The 23260-nt window shown below is 44.4% G+C and overlaps 1 protein-coding gene across 2 annotated transcripts in view; it reads left to right on the top strand.

Annotated features, from left to right (window-relative positions):
* Positions 1 to 23260, top strand: part of MSRA (methionine sulfoxide reductase A) — a 230480-nt gene that overhangs the window by 149927 nt on the left and 57293 nt on the right. The gene's annotated exons all lie outside the window — the stretch shown is intronic.

The raw sequence follows: 23260 nt of genomic DNA, 5'->3' as shown, positions 1-23260 counted from the left end.
TCCCTTTCTCACACAGAATTTTTTCCCTGTTTGCTGGGGAAGATGGATTCTGTCTCTTCCCTGCCACGTTATTATTTAAGTAAAGGCAGAGAGATTAGTATCCTGCAGTGTTGTTGTGCTGTGGTGCTGCCCCGTGCTCTTGTCAATTCAAAATCCAGATTCTGCAGCAGAAAAATATAAAATTATTATCATTTACATGAAAAAAACCCACTCATCTGGGACATCAGAGCAGTAAACTTAAGTAGTACTAAAAGAAAATCAGTGTTCATTATATTTAATTATACAATCACCTCACAGGTGTTATGTTAGAGAACCAGGAGTTTTGGTGTGTATTTGATGTTAAAAGTAAAAAAGTCTTTTTACATCAGCCAGAAGGTCTCAAGAGGCAGCAGATTGTTTTTTTTTGCCAGTGTTGGTATGACTGGGTGAGCCCCTAGGGCTGGTTCCTACTTGCAATTGGAATTATTTTGAGTGCAAAGAGGTGCTCAGAAGTGCAGGTAAGTGATTTTCAGATCTGATGTGTGTGTAAATGAAATTCTCAATGACTTGTATTTTTTTCTGATGGGGATAAGTCAGTCTTGCAGGTGTTTATGTGATGGTTTTGGAAGATATTTATAATTCAAAACTTCTTTTTGCTGATTATTTACCTTAGATTCACTGCCTTTCCAAATTCCTTTTATTCCCTTATTTTAGCATCTGCTGACCAACATCACCCTACAAATGTTACAGCTTTAATTTGCTTTCCCAACTCTATTATCCTCTGCTGTTATTTGTCATTAAATAAATACTGACATGAGAGCAAAATTGCCATGTGTGAGATTGCAATATGATATTACAGAAATTTCCATCATCAAATAGATTTCCTTAATGGCACCATTTAAAATTTACCTACTTTGAAAAGTGTGTGTAATTAGTACATTTATATAATTAGGCACAACTGTAAGTGAGCACATGTAGAGTTTGTTTTTGCACTGAAGTGGGGAAGGAAGGGACGATGTTGCCAGCTAAGGAAACCCAGCAAATATTCACTGAAATTCCTCAGGGATGTGTGTTTCCCATGTATTATTAACAACAATATCTCCAATATTATCTACTGGGGTATTGCAGGAGCACTGGAATGGTTGTGTGGGAAACATACTGAGCAAACAATTTGTTCAGGAATCCCTTTTCATATTAAATGCTGTGCATTCCATTATTTTAATGTAAATGTAATACAGCCACTTTCCTTATTATTGCAGCAATTTAAAATAAATATCAAGTTTTTTTTCTGGCAGTGACACATGCCAGATAATCGTGGATAAAAATGTGGGAATGGCACATTTTTCTGTGATAAACAGTGGTGCCTGCAGCAAAGGAGGAAGGACTAACAAATATTACAATAACTGCAGTGTGCATGGGTGACTACAGCGTTTTTCTGGCACTGCAAAGGAAGAAAAATAAAATCAAAATGTCATTTTTTTTTTTTTTTGTTCACTGAATAATTGTGCATGTGCTCTTAGATGTGGTTTGAACTGAGGGCCTGAAAGAGCCTTAAAAATGGCTTTCAACCCGAAAATGATGGGTTTGCTAGATGAGGTTTGAGGGTTTTTTTGGGTTTTTTTTCTCCTGGTGTCCAGGGAAGGGGGGACCTTGTGGCTCTGCACAACTCCCTGACAGGAGGGGACAGCCAGGGGGGTCGGGAGAGGGAACAGCCTCAAGCTGTGACAAATTGTGGTCTAGATTGGATATTAGGGAAAAATTCTTCCCAGAAAGGGTGAGCGAGCATTGGAATGGGTTTCCCAGGTCAGTGGTGGATTCCCTATTCCTGGAGAGATTTCAAAGCTGTGTGGATTTGGATCAGTGGTGGCCTTGGCAGTGCTGGGGGATGCTCAGATTCGATGATCTCAGAGTGCTTTTCCAGCCTCAGCGATGCTGGGATTCAGTTTTAAGTGACAATAATCAGATTTATGACCAGGCTGTGAGTGAGACCCTCGGTGTGCCCCGAGCCCAGGTACCCTGCAATGTCACATCTATTTTAAATTGTGGGATTTGCTGCTGATTCCTGCAGCTGCTTTGAGAGCTGAGAAGTTGCAGCAGAGCCCTGAATTCACATCAAGCTGTGGGGCTGGAGCTGCTGAGGGAGCTGAGTGCAGGAGTCAGAGTCAGCTACTGGTGACAGAGACTGTAATACAATAGTGCTGCTGCTAAGGGGTGACACAATGGAAGTGTAATCAGAAAAAAACATCAAATGAGGGCCAGGCCTTGATGAAATCACTGTGAATGAGCAGTTTTGCCTGAAGCTGAGGTTTTTTAATACAGGTGAACCTGAGGTTACTCAATTTTCAAGACAGTTGCTCGGCTGGGTTTGGTTTTCAAATGAATTATCAAGGCAATTGTAATCCAGAGAGTGAAATCTGGGTGGGAAGAAGTTTGTATTCAATTTTTTAAGAACCAGACCTTGGAGTTGTTTTGTCAAGCACTAGTACTGGGTTTTAAGGCTCCAAGAATGCCCTCAGTGCCTCCCCTTCCTGGATCACAGGATGGTTTGGGAGGGAAGAGACCTTAAAAATCATCCCATTCCACCCCCTGCCATGGGCAGGGACACCTTCCACTGTCCCAGGCTGCTCCAAGCCCCATCCAGCCTGGCCTTGGACACTTCCAGGGATCCAGGGGCAGCCACAGCTTCTCTGGGAATTCTATTCCAGGGCCTCTCCACCCTCCCAGGGAACAATTCCTTCCCAATATCCCATCCATCCCTGCCCTCTGGCACTGGGAAGCCATTCCCTGTGTCCTGTCCCTCCATGCCTTGTCCCCAGTCCCTCTCCAGCTCTCCTGGAGCTCCTTTAGGCTCTGCAAGGGGCTCTGAGCTCTCCCTGGATCCTTCTCTTCTCCAGGTGAGCACCCCCAGCTCTCCCAGCCTGGCTCCAGAGCAGAGATTTTGGATGGATGCATTCCATGGAATAAGGGTGGCATTGAATTAGCACTGGGCAGCAGAAGATGCAACAATCTCTGGGGCACGACACTTTAGCAGACACTGGGAAACTTTATTGGCTTTCTGTGATGTGGGAACAAACTAGCAAAAATCTCAGGTGCAAAAATAAGAGTTGTAAATTTGGTATTAGGGAAAAGAGATTGAAAAGCTGGAGTTTCCAAAAGCATTCCAAAAGCAATGAGCTTTGGAGCAGCAGCAACCTGCAAGGAGGTGAAGTGTTCAGGATTGTATTTTGTCAAAGCTGGAGGAAGGGCTGTTTACAGACCTCTGGGATCTGCAGTTCTGAGTTGTTAATTCCATGAAGGAATGCCTGGCGGCGGGAATTCACAACCTTCATCTGTGTTTTTATCTGACATGCTGTGTAAATTCAGAACAGGCTTTGCCTGGGAGATGCTTTTTCATGTGATTTTTGGCTGGGAGAAGTTAAATAGCTCTTTTAAAATGAGATTGTTTTTATTAAAGCAATACAATAGTCAATAAAAAAATAACACCTGCTTACTCCTCTTCAAATTATGTCTAATTCAGGGCTTTATGTGTCAAATTATCTCTGCTTCACTCTGCTGTGAATGGCAACGACTTGATTCCTGATTGATGGTGGTGGCTCTTGTGGAGACAAGCAGAGCTGATCTGATAAGCTGAGCCATTCTTTGGTTTGTAATCACTTTTCTGTGCTGCAGAGATACCCTTTGTATGTTCATCCCTCTCGGAGAAAGCTGCATTGGGCTACGGATGAGGAGGTTTTGTGTGAGCAGTTGTGAACTCTTTTCATGTTACTGTAACTGCAGAAAATTTGGCTTTGCCACTCTGATAAAATTCGGGCACCTCACAGCAGGAATATCTCTCAAAACTAATCCTAATCCATTTCTTGATGACAGTGGCAGCAAGATAAAAGCATTAATGGCATGAACTTAGGATGAACTTGTGGATGTGTCTACCTGGACTTCAGCAAAGCCTTTGACAGCATCTCCCATGGGGCTTATTCCTGGAAAATCCAGCAGCCCATGGCCTGGGAAGATTCCCTCTGGGCTGGGGGATGTTGCTGCACTTGGTGACAACAACCCCTGCAGCTCCAACCTGGGACAGAGGGGCTGGAAAAGGCCCTGGGGGTGCTGGTGACAGTGGCTGGACACGAGCCAGGTGTGTCCCAGTGGACAAGAGGCCAAAGGCACCTGGGCTGTGCCGGCTCTGGGGTGGCAGCAGGACCAGGACAGTGCCTGTCCCCTGTGCTGGCACTGCTGGGACACCTCCAGTGCTGGGGACAGCTCTGGGACAAGGAGGACATGGAGCAGCTGGAGCATCCAGGGAAGGGAACAGAGCTGGGGAAGGGGCTGGAGCACCAGGAGAGGCTGAGGGAGCTGGGAAAGGGGCTCAGCCTGGAGAAAAGGAGGCTCAGGGGGGACCTTGTGGCTCTGCACAACTCCCTGACAGGAGGGGACAGCCAGGGGGGTCAGGATTTCTCCCAGGGAACAGGGACAGGAGGAGAGGGAACAGCCTCAAGCTGTGCCAGGGGAGGTTTAGTTTGGACATCAGGAGGAATTTCTTCATGAAAAAAGTGATTAGATGTTGGAAGGGGCTTCCCAGGGCGATGGTGGATTCCTTAAAGCCCATTTAATTCCAACCCCCTGCCATGGGCAGGGCCACCTCCCACTATCCCAGGTTACTCCAAGCCTCATCCAACCTGGCCTTGGACACTTCTGGGGATGGGCATTCCCTGAGGCAGAGAAGTGCCACCATCCTATGCTGAGTGCATCCTGCTGCTATTCCTGTTCCCCAGGAATGCAGCACGTGGTGCTTATTTTCATTCATGCTGAGAAAAGCAAGACTATTTTTTTTTATAGCTTTCAATTCTGCATTTATTGTCTTCACTTGATAAAGGCCAGGCATTTCACTTGGCCCTTTGACTGTTGCAAATACAGCTGATCCTGTATTTGGATTTAGAACAAGGAGCAGCAGGATGAAACCAGACTTTGTGTTTTGCAATCATTTTTTTCATCTGGGAGGTCGTGGAGGTCACCGAAGGAACCGTTTGCTTTATTGCACTGGGAATGCAAAGTTTATATTGGACATTTAAACTAATGCTAGAAATTGCCCTGTAATAAACTAATGTAAATATCAAATGGATTTGACTGCAAGAGTGGGTTGTAAATAAAACATTTCCCTCTTTGTGTGGCTTGCCCTGTTCAGCCTGCCATTAATGTAAAAACATGCTGGATTTGTGTAGACATCCATTTTCATGTTCTTAGGCAGATGAATTCTCAATCTCCAGGGCAGATCCCCATGTTGCCTCAGAAAATGAAGATTTAAAAGGCTGAGCTGTTGTTTGAGGGGTCCTACCCTGTGTGACCTGGCCTCCAGTTGGGCACAGCTCTCCCGTGGCTCCTGGGTCATGCCAGTGCCAAGGAAAAGGAGTGGAATGTGCCCTGATGCCAACACAGAGGTTAAATCCCTTCCCATCAGCCTGGAAGTGTTCTCTCACATCGTTCAGTGGTATCTGGGATCCTTCTGAAGAGCTTCTAGTCCAGGCTTTTCAATTTCTTCATGTTGATTATGCATCTGTTACAGCATTCTGAAAGTGTCACAGGCACATTAAATGTCAGGTCAATAAATGTGATAATGACCTTAATAATGGTGGTCCAAGTGAGCACAGGATTTACAGGGAACAGGATGGAATTCCTTCTCTTCAGGAAGTGCTCAAGGAGTTCAGTTCAGCTGAGAGATTAGTTATGGGGAGGATAGGATAAAATAGAAAAAGATCAAGGTAAAAGGAATATGACGGTCATTAGCTGGTGCTGTTCTTGTTCTCTTTGAAACTCAGCCCTTAAAGTGACATAAGGAAAAATTTCCAGGAAATAAACCTGAGGAATCATCTCCAGATGTGTTCAGTCCCATCATGTGTGAAAATGTTGTGTCTTAATTCTGCTCTGCCCTTGGAATCCATCCATGTCCAGGTGAAGGACAGGATTTGAAGTGGGAATGTCTGCAGGAACTGAGAGAGGGAGAGAGATTGGCTTAGTTTGAGGTTTCTATACAAATTTAAAAATTTAGGAAAAAACCTTTTTTTTTTTTAAAGTGACATGTGCATTTCCAATGAGCATGGGAATATTACTTCTGCTCTCCAAACAGTTTATCCCTAATGCTGAGCTGTGGGATCCAAGAATTCTCCTCAAACCTCCTTTTCTCAGGCACAGAAATGAATACTCATGGAACAATTTCTCACTGTTTACCCAGCTCTGAAATACAAAGCAAAAAATGTATCTGAGCATGATGACACTTCAGGAAGTTCTGAGTTCCACAGAGCTCTCATGTGGAAATGACAGATACTCAACATTTATAAAATATTCTGCTCGGACCACTGAGTATGGACATAGGAGGAGCCACTTAAGCTCAGGTCCCCTGATTTGATAACCACATGGTTGATATCCAGTTGTGTTGACAATTCATCCCTGCTGAAGTTGTTTTCCAGCTGATGTTGCCATTTGCTTAAATAACTCACAGATTCCCTCACAGGACCCAGTGCAGATCATCCCTAAGCTGCAAATCCAGAGCAACACCATTCAAATCCATGGAATTACTTTGGATTTCCAGTAATGCAATTGAGATCAAAATCTGGCCCAGGAGTTTGGTTCCACTCAGTGTTTTTGTGTTTTTTGTTGCCCAAAGAACTGTCATAGGATTGTGTGTATTATTTTCTGTATTAAGTGTGCCCCTACATCAGAGAGCTCTCAGCTTTGGGGAAAACAAGTCAATATTTCCTGGAAGGAGAAATCAGAGGATGTTTTAGCCAGCAACATTGTCATGTCTGGTTTGATCTCTGCTTGGATCTTTTTTCATCAAATCTTTTTTTCTCATCTGTTGACTTCCACAGATCTCTGGTCTTACCTTTGGTTTTATCACGGAATCACAGAACGTCAGAATGGTTTGGGGTGGAAGGGACCTTCAAGATCATCCAGTGCCACCCCCTGCCATGGGCAGGGACACCTCCCACTATCCCAGGTTGCTCCAGCCTGGCCTTGGACACTTGCAGGGATCCAGGGGCAGCCACAGCTTCACCATCCTCGCAGGGAAGAATCTTCTGTCATTTGATGTTGTCCCTCATCCTTTCCTTCCTAATTCCACATTTTCCCCAGTCCTCAGATTTTCCACTTTTTCCCCTCAGGCCTGTGTTTCTTAAAAACCATCCTTTTTTATTTTATTTTTTTTTAACCTTACAGACAAACTTGTATTTTTTCTAGCTGACATTTATTAGGTGTCATTTACTCACTGGGTCTGAAAATGAATCCAACTACCCAACATAAGGTGGACAAAATATATTCTCTCTTCCTGCTGCCTAGAGCACCCTGAGATATCTTCTAGGGCAGGGCCATGGGGTTGTGTGCAGGAAGAGTCACCAAACACTGAGAAATCACTTTCAGTGAATTCTTGCTTCAAGCCCCAGTATCAAATCCAATATTTAATCCTGACCTTTCCCTGAGCAAGCAGCCTCCTATGGATTTTTGGGGTTAATGTATTTCCATTGTGGCTGCTTCTTTCTCCTGTGCTTTGGTTATTTTTAGTTGGCTCTGTTAAACCGGGTCTTTTTCAAGTTTTAAAGGAGTTGTATTTAAGGTGTCCACAGAAGAAAAAACTCTTTTACACATTAAAACCCTTTGTGAGGTGGAGGGGAAGGGCAGGAGGAAGAGCTGTGTCAGACAATGGGTGAAGTGGAATTTTGGATTTTTTTCAGGGAAGCCATGGAGGCAGTTTGAGATTTAACTCCATTTAACTCCATTCCAATGATCTCAGTGGTCCAGGGCAGTGACTCTGACCTTCACCTGATCTCCCAGTTGTACCAGCATTAATTTTAACATTATTCCTAAGCCTTGATCACTGCAATTCACAACAATCCTGATGAAAGTCTACCTCAATCCAGCTATCATTCCCTATATCAAGACCATTTTTGCACTTCTTTTTTAAATTTAAATAATTTCATGATATTTAATCAAACACAAAATGTTCACTGGTTTGGATCTGCAAATTTTCCTGTGTCAGCTGAACTTGTAATAGCATCAAAGACAGATGTTGGGTTTATATTTGACCTGTTTTCTACAAAAACACTGATTGGCACTAATTATATTCCCTATCATTTGAATGTAATTTTTTTTTTTTTTTTGGGGGGGGGGGGTGTTATTTTTGTATTTTTTTGGGTTTTGTTTTGGTTTTGGGTTTTGTTTGTTTGTTTGTTTTACCCACATACATATTGGCCCAGTGTTGTTTGTGTTGTCTTATTTTCCTTTTGAAGTGCTCAGGGAACTGGTGCTCATTCCCTCTTCTAAAATTTTCAATATTCATCATCTGTTGATTATGTGAAACCCACTTTTTCCTTAACAAGCTAAAAAATTAGACAAATTTGGCCTTATTGCCAGTGCTTCGTGTTGAAGGACACCCAAACTTAAAGGTATTTGCACTCCTTAAAGCTATTTTTTGATATTTCTAGATAATCTTGATTTTAGACAGCACAATAATTAAATATTAAATATTTAATAAATACAGTTGTATTTATCACAAATGGCTGAGTGGCTGTCCTAGAAATATAGAAAAAATCAATTTTCTCCAGCAATGACAACTTTCAGCCCAAACCATGAAGTTTTGTGGAGATTAAAACACCCAAAGAAAAATTAAGAGGAGTTGAAAGATTGCAGTGAGAGATTGTAGCATCCCTCCTCCTCCACACACACTTACACAAATGTGCACTTTTAACATCATCATCATCATTTTATTTTCTGTAATATTTCTTATTTTTATCTCAATCAGCTAATTATATCCTGGGTGGTGATTTTTCATCCAGCTCTTCTTGCTGTTATATGTATGTGGCTGCTATTTTATGTGCCAACAATCCTAGGAAATATATTTCCCCATTATCCTGTGATATATTATCATAGGGAAAAACCTTCAGTGCGAAATTAGGGGTTTTCCAGGGCTGGAAAAATCCTGATTTCTTTCATTGCCCTCTAGTGGGCTCGAGCTCTTCTGCAAGGGCAGGGAACGAGGAGCTTTCCCCTTCTCTTAGTGCCACACAAAACGTCAGGTTTTCTATAATTTCAGTTATTTGTCCATATTTGTGTGATTCCTAGAGCATCATTTCATGGATCAGATACAGCAGAATTATCCTGCTGGGGTTTAGAAATTATGACAAAAAGAGGTTTCTGTGTTTTGCTGTGGAAAGCAGGAGATGGGCATTATCCAAAATGAACGTTCCCCAAGTGAGTTTTGGGATGGACACTCGTAGATGTTGGGTTGTCATTGAAATATTTACAATCTGCAGAAGTAGGTACCCAGGTTTTTTATAATTTTCTGCTTTTGTAGCTGTGTTGAATTGTGAATTCATCCCACAGTCCAGCTGAAGGGGGGCTTGGTAAATGTTCCATCCCATTAATTTGTGATTTCTCATAGAATCCTAGAATGGTTTGGGTTGGAAGGGACCTTAAGGATCATGAGCAGGGACAACTTCCACTATCCCAGATTGATCCAAACCCCATCCAGCCTGGCCTTGGACACTGCCAGGGATCCAGGGGCAGCCACAGCTTCTCTGGGAATTCTATTCCAGGGCCTCCCCACCCTCCCAGGGAACAATTCCTGCCCAATATCCCATCCATCCCTGCCCTGTGGCAATGGGAAGCCATTCCCTGTGTCCTGTCCCTCCATCCCTTGAGGCAAACAGAGAAATTCTGAACAGTAAGATCAGAGGAAATCAAACACTATTCCAGACTGGCTGTTATTATTTTTAATTTTTAATTAGCACACAATTCACAAATGTATAGTATCTCATTATATATTATGGCTTGCTGGTCTTATAAAGTGAGTGACTTTTTGATGTAAAATCCCTGTCTAATACATGTTGGCTTCATACAAAGTTGTATTTCTGCACTGTCCTGGAAAGAGAGGAAGGGAAAAAGCTCTAAAATGCATTTTGGAAATGACAGCATAATTCTGTCTCAGATACCTGGCTTAGGTCATTGATTTACAGCATGAGAAAATCACAGTGTTCATTAGAGAGCAGAGCACGAGGGACTCAAGCACCTGGGCTAGAGGCAAAAGCAGGGCTGTTTAGAATCATGGAATTGTGGGATTGTTTAGGTTGGAAAAGCCCCCAGAGATCATCAGGTCCAACCATCCCAGCACTGCCAAGGCCACCACTCACCCATGTCCCCAAGTGTCAAATCCAGATGGATTTTAAATCCCTCCAGGAATGGAGACTCCACCACTGCCCTGGGCTGGACAACTTTTTTGTGAAGGAAATTATTCCTAATATCCAATCTGAACCCCCCTGGTGCAACCTGAGCCCATTTATTGTTGTCCTGTGTGATGGATTCACCATCCACAACCTTTTTGGGAAGGAAATGATTCCTAATATCCAATCTGGACCCCCCTGGTGCAATCTGAGCCCATTTATTGTTGTCCTGTGTGATGGATTCACCATCCACAGTCGATGGCTCTCTATCCACTGATGTGATGGGGGTCACCTTTGCTGCCTTCCAGTGGATTGGAATCTCCCTGCTTTGCCAGGATGCTGAGAAATGATGGAATGTGGCTCAGGGAGTGCTCCTGGCAGCTCCCTCAGCACCTTTGGGTGGATCCCATCCCACCCCATGGCCTTGTCTTAGTGGTGTCACAGGTTGATGATGGATTACGGGATTCATTCTGCTCCCTGTTTCTTCTGGAGAACAGCAGCTCTGGCTGTTAAAGAGTGAGGCAAGGAAGGCATTGTGAACCCCCACCTGCTCCTCATCCTCTGCTGTTCCATTCCCCCTGCATCCAGCAAAGGATGGAGATTTGTGCATCCGTGTTTGCAGATGTGCATTGAGAGCGGCAGGGGAAAAAAAATCCTGCAGCTTTGCACTTTCCTTCAGGAATGACTCACTCCCTCTGGTGGGAACATTTCATTCTGAATGTGTGGTGCTGCTTTCCCTCCTCCTCCTCCTCCTCCTCCTGCATCCACCCCCCTCCCCACATTCCCATTCCTGCTTCTCCGGGTGTGACATCTGCTCCTTGTGCTGCAGAGCAGCACTTTGGTTTCTATGGTAGCTGCTGTAGCCACTGGACCCGTGGACTGGGAGGGAGAGGAGGAAAAAAATGCTCAAAGTGCCCGAATTCAGGTGCAGGATGTCCATTCTCCCTTGGTCAGAGAGCTGGGGTGTTTTGGGAGAAGGTGTCCCAAGGGGAGGCAGCTGCCAGGACATTCCAGGGTCATTTCCTTCCTTCTCCTGGGAAAAGTGCCCGCAGTGAAGTGGAGGGTGTGAAGAGCAGCAGATTTTTGGTTTGGTTGAACTTCACATTTCCTTTTGTCTTGTTTAGGTCTCCAGTTTGCAGTGAACTCTCCTCAGCTTCTGCCTTTAAGATGGTGAAAATGCAGATGGCAGACCTAAGATACTGTAATTAAGTGTCTATTTATAGCAGAGTTTGTCATTAGAATTACCATGTCATTTTTTAAACAAGGGAGGATAATGCGAGTTCACAATCTACACCTGTAGCTGTGTTGCTTTTTTTTTTTTTTAATTATTTTTAATGCAGCTCTTCTTTGATTTGTTCTGGCTCTGAATTAATTAAGAAGCCTGAATTAGCATCCTGCCACATTGTCTGGGGCTTCTTCACTCCTCCATCCCCTCAGATACAAGCACCAGGATTCTGAGCCAGGATTCTGAACTTCAGCTAAAAGGGAGTTGACTAAAATACAGAGCCCACTTCTTCATTTTTAACATTCTGTGTAGAATGGAATCAGAATAAGGATTTTAGCAACAACTCCTTCATGGGAAGTATTGTCCAGCCCTGGCCCAGCTGCCCAGGGCAGTGTTGGGAGTCCCCATCCTTGGAGGGATTTAAAATCCCTGTGGATGTGGCACTTGGGGACATGGGTCAGTGGTGGCCTTGGCAGTGCTGGGAATGGTTGGACTCAGTGATCTCCGACAGCTTTTCCAACCTTGATGATTCTGTGATTCCATAATGTCATTATGCCAAGGCAAATCTATTTTAGAGCAGGTTTTTCATGGGAGACAAAGCCAGTGGGAGCTGGGATCCACAAATTAATATGAACTTGGGAAATCATGAAATCATGGAATGGTTTGGGTTGGAAGGGACCCTAAAGATCACCTTGTTCCAACAGCTGGGAGAGGCCAGGTTGTCAGGGATGAAGGTGGTGCCTCCTGTGCCTGTGTGTGGTGTGTGGATGATCCTGAGCTCTGACACATCCCCAGTGAGACAGGTCCTGCCTGGGTGAGGGGAATTTAGTGCTGGATGTCCTTTAGAGAACTCTGAAGAGCTCTCTTTGTGGCAGATCCTTTTCAGGTCCGTGCTTCTTTTATTTCTTTTCATTGAAAGTGTTTTTTTTATTCCATTTCCTGTAATCCTTGGAATTTCAGGATGCTAAGGCCAAATGTTTCATCTTATGTGAAGAATATTTTACATCTTTAGCATTCCTGCTGTACTTTGTATGATTCTATTACCCAGCTGTGTTTGCACCTTGCATCTCTTTTTTTTTTCATTCCATTTTGTCACTTATTCCCATCTAATCCCATATAATCTTTCCAGGAGTCTTTATCAGCAAGCCAGACCTCAGCCTAAGTAGCTGTCAATGACATGATAAATCCTCTAAAATCAGTTGGAGTCTGGTGTCTGGGGAGCTCTGGTTCTAAACCAGCCCAAATTGGACTTTTTAATGGAAAACTATGGCAAACTGGATTTTTTATGGAAGACTATGGCACATGAAGAGCCTTCATCACCATCCCTTGTATTTATGGCTGTCTCCAGCTTTGTCCCCCTGTTTTACCCTCAGTCTTGCTCATGTTCCCCTGTGTTTTATGGAAATCCAGCTGCATGGAAATCCCAGCCACTCTTACAGAAATTCCATTTCCATTTGTCATTAGCAGTCCTTATAATTTTTTTCCTTTTTCCCCCCTTTTTGCCTGTGAGCAGAAAGGCTTCACAGCTTCTAAACTGGCTCAACTCTGACTTGAGTCCCTTGAGGTGTCACACTGGGTAAATCACACTCAGAATCACACAATCATTTAGGTCAGAAAAAAACCTCCAACATCATCAATTCCAATCTTTAAATCCTACCCTCACCTTCTAAACGTAGCCAAAAAAAAAAAATAAAGTTAGATCTCCTTAAAAGACGATAAAATTATCTGGGTCCTGCCCCTCACAGAACCATTGAGGGTGGAAAGGACCTTCAAGGCCATCGAGTCCCACCTGGGACTGATCCCCAGTTTTGTCACCCAGCCCAGAGCACTGAGTGCCACGTGCAGACATTCCTTGGGCACCTCCAGCATGGCTCCCTGGGCAGCCCCTTCCAATGTTTAACAACCCTTTCCATGATGGAATTCCTGATATCCAACCTGAGCCTCTCATGGAGGGCACTGTAGATTCCACCTGGTTTCCATTAGCCTGTAATGGTGCATAATTGCCATAACCACAACTGAATTTTTTTTTTTTTTGGAACTAATATCATCCCACATTTTCCATTTTTTGGGCCCTTTTGCACCTGTTGTTTGTTTATTGTTCTTGAGCTTAGTTTATGACTTTTGTGTCTATGTGTGGATCAGTGTTAGAAGATAATATCAAAAAAGGGATTAGCACGTAGCAATGATCTATTAAATAATGTAATTCATCACTGTGCAGAGGCCATCATTAATTTAATTTGTTTAATTAAAATAGCCCATTAAAATGGATTTAGTTACTGGCACCAAACCACTGCTGGCTTCCTTTTTGTTACTGGGACATTTTATTATACGAAGTCTCACCAAATTCAACATTTTGCTAATTGAGTCAGTGGTTCAATTTGAAATTAGTGTTGCTGGGAAGGAGAAACAAATCAAGTGGAGAACCTCGTTAGCATTTAGGACTTAAAACAGGGGGTTTCCTTATTTCCCTTTTAGTGGCTGTGAGCAGGAGGTCAGGTTGTTCTGTGAACATTAAAAAATGTCATCCCCTGACCTGCTGTTTGCCTGACAGTGCCTCGTGTTTATCCTGACAGGAAGAAGCAAACAAAACAAAATGAAAAGGTAATGAGGTAGAGCACAGAGGGGAGGGGAAATCTTCCCCTCAGAAAGCTCTGCAATGTTTATTAATGCTGCTGGGTCAATGGAAAAATGCAGCCTGCAGAAAAAAAAAGAAAATGCCACAGAGTGTTTTTCCATTTCAACTTGTCCTTTTGGAATTTGCCCATGCTAGAAAAGACAAGAATGAAATAATTCCATCTCTGAGCATGAAAGTGCAGAGTGTATCGTGGTCAGCAGGTTTAGTTTCTAGTGTGGTTTTGTAACCATGCATGGAGTAGAAGAAGTCCAGTGTTACCCTTTTAATGAAGTCTTAATTATTAATTATTATCTTGGAATCATGGAATGGTTTAAATTGGAAGGGATATTAAAGCTCATCCCATTCCACTCCCTGCCATGGGCAGGGACACCTTCCACTATCCCAGGCTGCTCCAAGCCCCATCCAACCTGGCCTTGGACACTTCCAGGGATCCAGGGGCAGCCACAGCTTCTCTGGGAATTCTATTCCAGGGCCTCCCCACCCTCCCAGGGAACAATTCCTTCCCAATATCCCATCCATCCCTGCCCTCTGGTAGTGGGAAGCCATTCCCTGTGTCCTGTCCCTCCATGCCTTGTCCCCAGTCCCTCTCCAGCTCTCCTGGAGCCCCTTTAGGCTCTGCAAGGGGCTCTGAGCTCTCCCTGGATCCTTCTCTTCTCCAGGTGAGCACCCCCAGCTCTCCCAGCCTGGCTCCAGAGCAGAGGGGCTCCAGCCCTTGGAGCATCCCTGTGGCCTCCTCTGGAATTTCTCCAGCAGCTCCACCATGGCTCTCACCTTCCTGCTGGCTTTTTCTTCTTTCTCCATGGTTGTTCACATTCTTCTTTCTCCTGCCATCTTCCATCTTTGGGTTGGGTTAGTGGGTGAAGTAAAACTCCCAAACCTTTTTCCTCTACAAAAGCCCAGTGTGTGCCTGTGCTCATCCACCTGGCTGATCCACCCTGGATGAACTGCTCCACTTTCAAAAACTTGAACATAATTCTCTGATGGCTTGGGAATTCTGTAGAGGATGGTAGAGGGAAAGTTGGGTTGCCTGATGTAGCAGCTGGTGCAATGTGTGCCTCTTCAGGGTATCTGTGCCAGTCATGTGGGGCTGTGTAGGGTGAAAGGATCTGGTGAAGTCCTGTGAGCTTCTGGGCCAGTGGATGGACATCAAAGCCAATCTGAATTTGGGCAACTGAATCCAACCTCCAGTTTACCAGCAGATCTCTCTGCTGCAGTCATCCAGAACTGGCTCATGGAGTGAGCTACAGTTATTGGGCCCCAGTTTGGGCAGTTTTATTCTCTGTTATGGGTCCAGGTGGAAGCCAGGCTCACTGTGGCGTGTTAAGCCTGGCCTGGCACGGTCCCAGGTGCTGCCCTGCCCTGGGCACACTCCTCAGCTGTTGGAGTGGTCACTGACATGGTTTTAGCCTTGTCTCACTTAGGAGCTCCAAAGCCCAGGAGAGGTCTGGGGGTGACAAGGGGAATAGTTCCCAAGAGGAGGTTCCAGCAGGACCAGACCCTTGGGAGCAGCAGGCTCTGGCTGCCCTGTGAGCCCAGCTGCTCCTCTGGACCAGAGTGACTGGTGGATGACTCAGCACACTCCATTTTCCAGGATGAATGAAGTCATTCCCTGGATTACTCAAGGAATACCCCTACATTACCCACCTCACACAGACGGATGTTGTCATGCCTGCTGAGGAAACTGATGGAATGTTTGGCAAAAAAAGCCATAAATTCCCCTGGTGGTTGGAGATTCTCAGTTATCCAAGCAGACAAGGGCCATTGGATGGGGCTTGGAGCAGCCTGGTCCAGTGGAAGGGGAGTTGGACCAGAGGAGCTTTTAAGGTCCATTCCAACTCAAACCATCCTGTGGTTCTGTGACCTGGGCACACTTGTGGGTGACCCTGTGAGGCACTGCATGACACTGAGTAAATCTGGGATTTGTTGGCTAAATTATTTTCTGTAGAACTGAGGAATGGGGTGATGGGGGGATATGGAAGTATTGAGTACAAAAAGGCTGTGATTTGTTACCTAGCAAACAAGAGAGCAAGGAAAGAGATTTATTTTTTTTAGAAATAGTAATAAATAAATATATATCAGGAAGAGGATAGAAAGCTGTTTAGGGTGAAGAACAATGGTAGCACAAATCCAGGTGGGTATAAATTGCCCATCTTTATGTTTAGGATTGGAAATCAGATGTTTTATAATCATTAGAGCAGCTGGGTTCAGGAACAGCTGCCCAAACAGAATAGAAGATGTGAGAAATCTGGCAATTTATGCAGCAGGGCATGCAAAGTTCATGAAAGGATGGATGTGAGCTTCCACTGGCAGGAAACTCAACTGGATAATATGGGAGAAGATTTTCCAGACCTGTGGCCCCATCACTACAAAGCACTACTGTTTTATGAACTCATTTCTCCTCAATTTTTCCCCATTTTAAAAAAGCTGTGACTACATTAAATCATTGTACTGCATCCCATGCTGGCCATTATGAATTTATAGATTAATTGGGGGAGCCAATTAATCAATATTCAATTTCCTGGGGCCTATGTTTTGTGTGTCCCACTATTCCCAGCTGTTTGTGCAATGTCACAAGTTGCAAAAGTCAGATGGACTGAAAAGATTTGATGTACAGAAAATCAGCAAATTCTGTGGCCAGGGAGAACTTCAAGGTGTCCTTGGAGCCCTCCCTTCTCCAGGCTGGATATTCCCAGTTCTCCCAGTCTGTCTCCAGATCAGAGGGGTTCCAGCCCTTGGAGCATCTCTGAGGCTTCCTCTGGAGTCACTCCAGGTCATACTTTATACAAACTCACACACATCCTATTTAGTTTTTTAAATTAATTTTACCATTTCCAGCTAAAAAAATATTATTGGAAATTAAAAACATTAAAATAAAGTCCAACCAGTTCACCCACAAATGATAGACATAGAATTTCTTTCCACCTTTAAATTCAGAGGGAATTCAGATCATAAACAGCTAAAAGATTGAAATTAGCCTTTTCAGGTATTGAATAAATAGAATAAAAAGAGCTGTAATTCATGGAGTAAAAGGATAGATAGTGTGTGTATGGATGCAAAAGTGGTTTTAGGTCTTTTGAACAGATCCTGTTTTCAAATTTCAGGTTCCATTTTGCCAAAAGTTGTCAAGTAAATCCTATATGTTGGTAGCCCATGGTGTCTGCTGAAGGAGTAGAGCTTTCCTTACAGTCATGAACTGTATTTAATTCAGGTGCTCAGAGTATCTGAAAACACTGCTGAATATTCCAGCATATCCCTGATGTGGAGAACTGGATTGCAAATGCACTTTGATTCTTTTTTAACCTAGGAGGTTAATTATTGCTTTGATTATAGAACTGGAATTGCCATCTGTCACAAGCTCTGTGGGATGACCAAGCTTCTTTTGGCATCGTGTTTTCCTACATATAATGTTTATTATTCCCAAAATAATACAATGTGGGACAGATACTCTCATCCTGGGACTGCCTGCCATGTGATGGCTTTCTCATCCTCACACTGCTCTGATAATGCAGTTCCATTTCCATGTGCCTCCATTAGGCTGAGAGGAACATGATATTATTTTATGCACAGCATAGAGGGAGGAAGAAATGCTGCATCCCGCTGAGAGATCTGTTTAATTAATATTATTTCCCTGGAGAAGTTTGTCAGGAGCTTTCTGGAAAGTTGAGAAAAGAGGGTGTCACTGTCAGGTGAAAATATCCTCATTTTCTTGAGATCCTCCTCAAATCTATCACAAAACAACCCTTTCCTCCTGAGCACTGGGAAGCTGAAATCTCCTGGTGCTGACAAAGGTGGGGAAGCACTGGAATGTTTTCCCAGAAAAGCTCCAGCCTTGGAAGTGTCCAAGGCCAGGTTGGACAGGGCTTGGAGCAACCTGGGATGGTGGAAAGTGTTCCAGATCATGGCAGGGAGTGGAATGGGATGATTCTCAGCATGCTTTCCACCCCAAACCATCCCATGATTCCATGATTCCATGATTCCATGATTCCATGATTCCATGATTCCAAGATTCCATGATTCTATTGCCTTCTTACAAGGGAAATGCAGAAACACATCCAGTTTTGTCTGAGAGTTTGCAGATAAAGGGAACATTTAACTACCATCCCAAACTGGAAACACTTCCAGGTGAGAAAGCCAAATATGTGGAATTGTCACTAAATGAACAGGCAGCTGTGTTATCCCTTATAGCTCAGGTCTGAGTTGAGCTTGGGCTCCAATTCTGGGAGAACACATTCCCATTGTGAGCCTTGCTGTGACAAGGACTGCAGCTAGTGGGAGAAGTTTGGGGAAAAAACTCACATTCCATGCCAGAACTAAATTAAAAGCTCATTTCACACACTGGCAAGTTCATAAAGTGACACCACCAAAGCCTTGTGCAGGTATTTTTCCCTAAAAACAAGTCGAGGAAATCTGTGGGATGTGTCACTCTTTCCTGTTTGCTGTTAAAAAGATCCCTCCATGTTCCATCCCATCCTGTCACTCCTTCCTTCTCCAGGCTTTTCCTTGGCATTTTTTTGATCCAGAAACAATAAAGGATATTTGAATGCAAGGTGGGTTTGTGGAACAGCTTCAGAAGTGTCAGATTTATTTTTCCCAATGTTTCACATTAAGCAAATCAACCCTAAAGGAGCGAGCTGAGGTGTTACCTCCTTTTTCAGTTTATTGAAGTGTTGCTGATGTAAATCCTTCTGACCATTTCCAATTACACAAAAAGGAGGAAAATAAAAGACGAAAAGTTAATTGTCAGCAGCTTTCATGAGCTGTACCCACAAAATGTGGTGTCTGTCTATAGGCAGTGAATAAAGTGCTTAGGATTTCAAGCTCTGTGAGATGGGAGATAAGAAAAAAATCCCTGGGTGTTTGGGGTTTTTTTAACTTCTTTTTTTCACAGTTTTCCTGCGGAATACACTGCAGACAAATTTCAAACCCCTGTTTACAGTGCTTTGCCATTAAATTCCCATCAAAATCACAAATGGAAAAATCAATATGCTTCATCCAGCGGGTCTAAAGTTTCTGAAATTCAACCTGAAAAAAGACAGGTTGAGAGTGGCTTTTCCCCCTCCCTTGTTTTAAAAAAAACCCCAGATATTTTAGAATCTCACCTCTAAAACTTGAAATATACTCAGAACTCTTTTCCTTCCCTGCACACCTTCCCTAGTGGGAGATGTCCCTGCCCATGGCAGAGGCTTAGAACCAGATGATCTTTACGACCCCTTTCAACCCCAAACCATGCTGTGATTCCGTGATTAAATGTGACTTCTTAGAGCCTTGCCTGGCTGTGACTCTGGGGCTGTGTTTTTCCCAGCTGTTCTGCCAGCGCGACACCAAGAAAAGCGAATTCCTCCTTGGGCAGCGCAGCCCAGGCTCTGTCGGTCCCTGCGAGCTCCGAGCCCCCTCCAGCCATGCCCGAGGCAGCGCTTGCAAGTCCCGGGCTCTTTCCGAGGGAGAACCTCAGAGGATGCTCAAGGAGCTTTGCAGTTTCAGAGGAGGTGGCGGGATCGTGTCCCCGGAGCATCGGGGATGTTTTTGCTGACCCGACTTTGCCGGCAGCGGAGGCGGAGCGTGCGCCCGGCTGCGGCGTCAGCATCATTTTAATTAAATATATATTGCTTTATTTAGCTGTGCGGATGGCACCGCTCCTACTGCTGCTTCCAGCAGAGGACTGGAATGCAAATGGAGACGCTTGAAGCGCAGGGAGCAAAGGGCGGTGTTGGAGAAGGGGAAAACATCCAAATGAGACGCGGGGAGAAGAGTGGAGGCTGCCGTGGCAAACTTGGCCGAAATGTGAAATTCGCCCATCATCTCAACTCCTCCTGTGCGCTCAGATCCCGTCCCCAGCTCCTCCCCAGCCTGCAGACTGCGGGCACAGGCTCGGGCAGCGTTTTTAAAGCAGCATTAACATGCACGGAGATGCTCCTCGCCCCGCCGGAGCGCTCCCTCCTTTTGTTGTGACAGCGCTGCTCCTCGCGCTTTGAGGCACGGCTAATGAGACTTAAAAGCAGAGCTAAATTAGGGAGATGGGGAAGTGAAGGCAGGGGTAGAGACTGGATGGGATGATGGAAAAGCGTGGGCTGGTGGGAAAGGCAGAGAGAGAGGGAATGGAGATGGGGAGAGACCCACGGGAGTCGGGATGAGTGAACAGGAAGAGCCCGAGCAGGAATTGAAGCTGGTTCTGGGTCTGGCATAATAGAGGTGGATGAAGGGTCAGCATTAAAGGCTAAAAAATGAAATTAAAATCCTACCCAAAATTTGCAAAGCAAGAAAAACCCAGTGGAATGATCCAGGGGGGATCTTTGGGGGCGTTCTGTGCATAGCCAGGATTTGGACTCGATGATTCTCATGAGTCCTTTCCAGCTCAGGAGAGTCTTTGACACATAAGAAAGAGAGTGAGGAATAAGGAGAATATAACACACAAAGAAAGAGAAATGGCTGGAAAACTGGAATATATCAGCTAGGAGGAAAGAACATTCAAGCCATCTCATTTTTTTCCTACAGACTTTAGACCATGAGTGCTCATAACCAAACAGACACTGCAGTCCTGGTCCTATATGGTATTTTTTAACACTTGCCAAATGGTGTCTGCTAGCTTGTAACAGATGTAAAGGATTATTTCCCAAATCTGCAAGAATTGTCACTTTGCACTTGCAAAGTGAAGACGTCTTGACTGGAAATACAGGAAGAATGAATTATGCATGGGAAGTGCTGCATGCCTATTTTTAATGGTGCATGGGCCTAGGCTAAAATATCATTTTTTGCCTCAGTTTGTGTTTAAAAGTGGAGTGAGTAAGGGAGGAATGAAAAGGTGAAGGGGGACATCTGCCTTAGAAACATGTGCTGAGTTTTGCTGATGGCAGAAACCCCAGCCCAGCACTGCAGAACAATCCTGCTCTGTGAGGAGCTGAAATTAGTGTGTAGGAAATGTTGGCAACTTTATACAATCATGGAATTGTTTGGCTTGAAAAGGACCCTAAAGACCATCCCATTCCACCCCCTGCCATGGGCAGGGACACCTTCCACTATCCCAGGCTGATCCAAGCCCCATCCAACCTGGCCTTGGACACTTCCAGGGATCCAGGGGCAGCCACAGCTTCTCTGGGAATTCTATTCCAGGGCCTCCCCACCCTCCCAGGGAACAATTCCTTCCCAAAATCCCATCTCGATCTCTCCTCTTTTAGTTTAAAACCATTCCCCCCCATTGTCCTATTACTCTGTGCTGTCCCAGGTGATAGATGGTCCCTGCTCCCTTAAAGACCTCTGAGATTCCATGTTTCTATCCAGTTGTGAAGGATTGGGAGAGTGAACAACTTGTACATCAGAAAGTTTGTATTGGAGGAGAGATAAATGACACAAAGAAGCATTTCCTAGAGCCATTGGAGTCTTTAGAGGAGTCTGAATGAAAGAATTCCAAACAGAGAATGTGCCCAGGTTGTAGCTCCACTGCATCACAGTGCATGTCAACAGGAATGATTAGAGTGGTGAAGTCACAATATTCCATTCTAAATTGAATTTTGACTCCCTTGGTTGATTAAAGCAGATATATTTCAAATGTTTCTATTATATTTTGTAGATTTTGTATGGGGCGAGTCAGAAAACAAATTCTGTTTCCTAGAAAATATCAAGGTTAACGAGCTTTTTATCAAGCTTGCTTTTGCTTCACATTAAAGCAAGATTTATAATTATTTGATCTGTGTGTGTGTGAGAGAACAGAGATCCTGAGAGAAGGGGGATTTGTGTATCCTGCCCAGCTTGTGATGGCTGTGAGATTGCTCCCTAGCACTGATTCCTGGATGATCCAGGTGAGATGGGATCTCCTGCCCTGGCATGGTGCAATCCCCTGATGGGAGGTGATCCCTCCATGGCAAGCAGCAAATATTCCCTGGATTTTAGTGGAGAACTGTAGAAAAGAAGAAGGTTTGACCTGAGGCAGCTCAAAGAGCAGGAAGCAAAGGTTGGTTTGGGATTTCCTCCAGCACCTGGTGATGAATGGGACCTTGATGGGTGTTTCCCTTGGATAATTCTTCCATGTCTTAGGAGACAACAATGACCTCTCAGCATCCTCTGGTTTTCCCCTCTCTTTTATATCAGCTCAACCATTGGGAATATCCTGCTTGACACTGGTGTCAGAGTGTTAGATTGGTACTTTGCACTTTAATAACTCATAATTTATCCCCAGTGTACAATGGAGATGGGGTTAGTTGGGAAAAATTGTAGTTAGAGAGGTAAAAAAGCTGTCAAGACAGTCCACATGCTCTGTGGGAATACTGCTGTGCAACTGGAATTGCACACCTGAAGGGTTTGTGTACTGCTTCTGAAATATTTACATATCAACATTTACAATATCAGCATGCAGTGCCTCTGACAAGTTTCCAGAGTTTTCCATCCGATTTTTTTAGGAATTGCATCTTATGATGGCGTGGGAAAACATGTCTGGTGAGGAGCAGCTGAAGGAGCTGGGGGGCTCAGACTGGAGAAAAAGAGACTCAAGGGGACTTCTCCCAGGGAGCAAGGAAAAGAGGAAACAGCCTCAGGTTGTGCTGGGGGAGGTTTAGGTTGGATATTGGGAATAATTTATTCACCAAAAGTTGTCCAGCCATGGCACAGCTGCCCAAGGCAGTGCTGGAGTCCCCATCCCTGGGGGGATTTCAAAGCCATGTGGATGTGGCACTTGGGGACATGGGGCAGGGGTGGCCTTGGCAGTGCAAGGGAATGTTTCGACTTGGTCACCTCTGAGGGTTTTTCCAACCCACACAATTCTATGTAAAATCAAATGCTTGAGAGTAATCGGGAAGTCACATGCCAGCTACAATTCTATTAAATTGCTGGTATGCCCAACAGCTTTTTGAGTAAAAGTGAAACCAATATTCCTTTAAATTCTGGGAATGTCACTCCTGCCACGTGTTTGCCATTCTGACTTTGTGCTCACTGACTCCAATGGAAGCAATTAATCAATTTTTGGATTGTAGACTGAGGAATCTGGGTTCCATCCTTTAACAAACATCTCTTGGTTCCTTGGAGAAAAAAAAATCTTTTGGATATCATGGCAATGTAATGCTGGGGTTTGCATGTGTTTTATGTTCTCATGGATTTGCATCTTGTGCACTAGTGTGGAAATCTGGGATAGTGGAAGGGCCCTGACTATGGCATGGAGCTGGAATGGGATGAGCTCTAAGATCCTTTCCAACTCACACCATTCTAGGATTCCATGATCACAGTGACCTCGAGCAG

This window comes from Sturnus vulgaris, chromosome 3, assembly GCF_052056855.1.
Source record: "Sturnus vulgaris isolate bStuVul1 chromosome 3, bStuVul1.hap1, whole genome shotgun sequence".
Taxonomy (NCBI): Eukaryota; Metazoa; Chordata; class Aves; order Passeriformes; family Sturnidae; genus Sturnus; species Sturnus vulgaris.
The sequence above is the reverse complement of the archived record's forward strand: the minus strand, read 5'-3'. Positions and strand labels throughout refer to the sequence as shown.